Source organism: Lycorma delicatula, chromosome 1 (genome assembly GCF_047948215.1).
Source record: "Lycorma delicatula isolate Av1 chromosome 1, ASM4794821v1, whole genome shotgun sequence".
NCBI classification, from domain to species: Eukaryota; Metazoa; Arthropoda; class Insecta; order Hemiptera; family Fulgoridae; genus Lycorma; species Lycorma delicatula.
In genome coordinates, this window is record NC_134455.1 from 350307176 (window position 1) to 350313175 (window position 6000).

Here is a 6000-nt window from a genome sequence, read left to right on the forward strand (position 1 = left end):
GTAAAGACAATCTTTTTACCTGGTAGATCAAAAATATAACTTCGGTCATTAACAATTAATGTGCATCCAACTGTATCATTCTGTTTTGAAGTGAAGTTATATAACCTGTTTTATTTTCAAATCTGCTTTCACTTTTGATAACTGCCTACATACTTTTAGATTTATTGCTTGAATAAAATAAATTGTCATAATCAAAGTTCCCTTTAATCTTTTTCAGAGGTAGAAGAAGTTTGTTATTTGGGAAGTAGAATTACTAAAGATGGACGAAGCAGGAGCGATATAAAATGCCGAATAGCACAAGCTAAACGAGCTTTCAGTAAGAAATATAATTTGTTTACATCAAAAATTAATTTAAATGTAAGGAAAAGATTGTTGAAAGTATATGTTTGGAGTGTTGCTTTATATGGAAGTGAAACTTGGATGATCGGAGTATCTGAGAAGAAAAGATTAGAAGCTTTTGAAATGTAGTGCTATAGGAGAATGTTAAAAATCAGATGGGTGGATAAAGTGACAAATGAAGAGGTATTGCGGCAAATAGATGAAGAAAGAAGGATTTGGAAAGTTAAAAGAAGAGACAGACTGTAGGCCACATACTAAGGCATCCTGGAATAGTCACTTTAATATTGGAAGAACAGGTAGAAGGTTAAAATTGTGTAGGCAGGCCACGTTTGGAATATGTAAAACAAATTGTTAGGGATGTAGGATGTAGGGGGTATACTGAAATGAAACGATTAGCACTAGATAGGGAATCTTGGAGAGCTGCATCAAACCAGTCAAATGGCTGAAGCCAAAAAAAAATCTTTTTCAGAGCTGCGCACATAAAAATCAATTTTGATCAAAAGACAATTATTCAAAAATCAATTTGTACAAAGTTTTTTATTGTTATTATAAAATTATGTATCAATTATACACTATATTCATATTTAAACAAAAGCAATTAGGTAACTTGTTTTATTTTAGATTAACATTTTTCTCAACTTTTTAAACTTTTTGTCTTCCATCTTTCATAAAAATCCATTCTTTGTTAACTTCATTTGTATTTACTTCTTGACTGTTATCTAAACATAATTTAATTATCGTTAGATCACCAAGCGTTCATTTTTGAGTTTGTTGAGGTATTTTGTGTTTTTTATGGAATTCATAACAGAAAATCCATGTTTGCAGTCTGCAATGGATGCTTGAAAAGTTCCCATAATGTTATTTAGAAAGGAAAGGTTAGATAATTAAGGATTAGTTTGGACAAAGGTTAATGTATCACTGAAAATTTTAAACAGTCCTAGTTTAGTTTTCTGTAGAATTGTACATTTCAATTCTGATTACCCATACCACATTTTATCTCATCAACGTTTTTATTTGCCATAAATTAAGAATATTTTTTTGGAAAACTGTATTATATTTTGCTTTCAAAAATCAAAATTGAATTTATATTAATTTCATTATCAAATGCTTGCCAATCTTTTAATTCTTCTTCTGGAAATTTGTTCTCTAAGTGAACATACATGCTCAATAAATAGAATTATAGCTGATGTATCAATATCATTTTGACGTTCTGATAATATTTCTCTTACATTGTCACTCCAAAAAACACTGTGTACCAAATATTGAGTTTTTAGTTTGTTAATTGTAATTTTTACATACCGATGAGTTTCAATAACTGCTAAATCGCTTTTTAGTAAATATTTGCATAAGGATGTATTTGTCTAATTCATCTTCTAGAGCAAATATTGCACTCTGCTATGAAACTTTTACAATATTCAATTAATGTATTGTAATTTTTTACTAAAGCACCAACTGGGAAATAGTTGGATGACACCTAACTTCATTCAACAGCTTAACTGATATAATATCATGCTCTAACATTTGAGCTAATTCTTCTAAATTTTTCTTTTTAATGCTAAATTAGTGAAACATTGTCTACACAGTTCTAATTAAATTTTCTCTATCCTGCATAATAGATACATTTTTCCATGCATCAAATCCTAAATTTAACCTGTGTGCTACTCAGTGTTGTTCAGTTAAATGTGATATTTCTCTTTTGAGAATTCCTGAGACACTTATCCCATTTTTCTTCCCAAGCCTAATACTGGCTCCATCACTGTTGTACAGTTGTTTGTGTGATGCCAATAACTGAATAGAAAGTTTTTTATTGTAAATAATAGATATAAACTAATGTAAGAAAATCACAGTGTATGCTACTCCATAGTCTCAACTAAACATTTCATTGAGTATACCTTACATATTTACAATAGCTTATTGTAGATGAGCAGGAAATAAATTTGTCTGTGCAGTTTATTGCAATACCTCTAAAATCACTGTGCATCTGCGCAGCTCAGAGGAAACTATGATCATTATATATAATCTTTTAGCAGTATGAATAACTTTTGTGTAAATTATTTTTCAATTAATTTTGAGAGTTATCAGACAAATTACATTTAGACATTTCACAGAAATTTCTTAGCATAGAGCTAGATTTCACAATTGCAATTGTAAGTTTAAACTGTTTCTTTTTTATTAAAGGGCAAGCTAGTAAGGAAGCCTTCTGAAACTCATTAAGAAAATTGTTCAATTTTTCATTGAAGTAATTAATTTTGTTATTACTTTCCCAGTTTGATTCTGATGACAAGGTTCTCAAGTTTCAAATTGAATCCTTATTGATCACCCTCTTGAAAGAATAAAAGTAACCATTTTCTCATTGAATGTTTTTATTAATAAATGATGATATAGCGATTTAACAATTACTATCTGAAAAACATTAATCTGCACAAAAGGATGAAAATTATTTTGTGAAAATTTTGTCTGCATTGTCTAACTCGAACTGACTTAGTAGTTCATTCATCAGAAGACTAGAATTGCCAAAAAAGTTAACAATAAAATCATCACACACAATGACATTGAATTTATTAGGAATTTAAAAAGAGTTTCCAATAGTTTATGTAGAAAGGTATCAAGAGAACAAGAAGGAAAATCACCGTCAATGTTAACTTTAGATTTAGACTAGAGCATTGAATTGCATAACATTCAAAATTAATCTTATCCACAATTATACAGTAACTTTCAACTTTATTAAAAGGATAATAATCTTTAACAAAAATTGAGACTTCCTATTTTTATGAGAAGTTTACAAAAAGCTTGAAATTATCAAGCTCAGAACTGATTTCTGTATTGGTCAGTCAATGTTTTGAACATGCAAAACTGGTTGGAAAGAAATATTTCAACTTCTTTGATCTTATATCTTTGGCATTGAATATTTGTATAGATCTTAAAGTTAGAAGGAGTTACATTTTTTCTGGAAGGAGGAATTAGGATTTGATATTTAAAAAAAATTACCATCAGTTTGATTGTTGATGTAATGTATATTAATATAATTTACTATATTTTTAGAAAAAGACTTGTTAATATTAATTTTATTAGGGGTGATGAAATTATTTTATCAGAGGTATGTGAAAAATTAAATAAGGGAATCATTTCCAAGACAGAATAGCGATCCTCCCTGTCATTTATAAAAATCCTTCCTCAGATTTCCAGTTATAAAGCTTCACCTAAAACTGTCTTACCTCCCGAATTTAAATTTAGCCTGTAGCAGATATAGATTCACTGCAAGAAAGCCACATTTTGATCCATAAAGTAACAGTGTGACATCAAACCAATATGTTTCCTTTTCTAACTGTTCACTTTCTTTCAGATTGCTTCAATCACAAAAATGTTGAGGCGGCAATTGATGTCAGTGTACAGCACTCTTGTATGGTTCATCCTCACAATCCTCTTCACAACACTAGGGATCTGCACCAGCAGCCTATCGATGGCATTTGTATCACCAGTAGTGACATTGTCGTCACCCAGAGAAAAATCCTTAGATAGATCCTCTGCTTCACAAAGTACAAAAGGCAGAGGACCCCCCCCCCCCCCAAACAGCCTAACCATTTAAGTCACTGGTAGTCTGACTCCAAATGACTATGCATAAGGCCAACCAAGTCCCTTGCATGTCTGTCACTAAACAAAAGAATTTAATGGGGTTTATTTGCCCTTCACCATCTTTTTCTTAACTTGACAACAGTGAAAGCATTTTCATCAAGTGTTTCCTATCCCAATTCAAAAAGAGAACTGCCAGGAGATAACTTGCCTCAGTTTTTGACAACCATGGACTCTCCCACTGTCTGGCCATGCTCAACACTCAAGAGAACTATGGAGATTGGTTCTCCCAAGACACCATCACAGCTCTCTTGGGAGAACCAATCGACTCCCTCAGCCTGACCATATCAAGCTCAACAGTAGCTTTCAATCGTACAACCAAAGCCTATTTTTTCCTCAATGCTAAGAGGCCGAAATCAGAACCTCTTCCTCAGGTCTGAGAGTTTCCAGTTAGAGTATACCATTTTAAAACATACTCAAATTAAAAAATAAATAAATGGCTTAAATAATATTTTAAAATTCACTCCAAAAAGAAATATACATTAAAAAAAAAAAAATTAAACACTTTTAATTGATTAAAGCACACTGAACACTAAAGCACTAAAAACTGATAAAAGAAAAACATGAGTATTTAAATATAAATAATAATAGAAAAATAAAATAAAGTACTTGAAATAATAAAATTATTCTTAAAACGTTTAAATTGTAGATTCAATTTTAAACAGGAAAAATATGTATGAGCTTAATACAAACTTGTCCTCAAGTAAACACATTTATTTGATTCACACAGAGTCCAAACTCAACTGAAAATAAATAGATTGTATTGTAATCATTTTCCCTTTAGGTGATAGTTAGTTCCTCATTTCCCTTTTACATATATCTCATAAATTCTCAGCAGGTTTGAAATCAGTCAAGTTTTCTGACAAGTTTAACAAACAAATATTATTGTCACTGAATTTTACTGCCAATTTTGAAGAATGACATTGAGCCAGGTCTTTTAGAAGGCTCAATTATTATTTTCCACAAGAGGTTGAACTCTAATAAAGTACTGTTATAAATTTTTTTATCATTCCTTCAGTAGGAACAATACAATGAGGCCTTAATTTTCTAAGCATTTGGCACTGTTGGTATTAATACAATTGTATAAATTAATGTTTCCACTTACCAACAATTTTCAGTGTGTGTCTTAGCGCTTTTGGAATCACTTCTTCATCATCAGGGATTTTATTGAAGTTGTTAATTCAAACTATACATGAATAACATTCATGTATATAAATTTTTTATATATAATTAAATTTAAATTAAAATTTTTATGTTCATAATAGTCAATCATCAAATATTAAAATAATTTATATGTCGATAAGAATGTAACTCATGTTAGACGTTACATTCAGATTTAGTGATATTAACTCATGTTAGAATAGATGAAACTCATGTTAGATGTAAGATGTTTATGAGTAATAGTCTAATAGTAATAATAGTCATAATAATAATAATTCTATTCTAAAGAGATTCTAATTATTAATTTTTTAATTAATTGTTAACATAAGTAAATGTTAATTATTAACAATTAGTTTTTAATTGATATTATTATTAATTCTTTAAAAATAATTCTATTATTATCATCTAATAATAGATAATAGTTGTAAACATCTTATGTTACATTATTATTGACGTATAAATTATTTTATTTGACAATCAACTATTATGAACATAAAAGTTTTAACTTAAATTTAATTATAATTATAAAAAAAGAATTTATACACATGAATATTAACAACTTCAGTAAAATCCCTGATGATGGAGAAGTGACTTTGAAAGCGCTAGGACACATACATTGAAAATTACTGTTAGTGGAAACATTAATTTACATGAAATGAGGTCCTTCTTCAAAAAAACATCTCCAAAACTTCTTGGCTTTCTTTTTATTAAATATTTCACTAACTAATGTAGAAACAAACAGATTCTCCAGCTGCCCTTCAAGCTAACTACAGACATTCCTTTTCCATAATGAAATGCATCTCATCAAAGAAATCACTTCCAACATTGTATCTCGCATCCCATTGTATTCTCCTTTTTGTTATATTTTCT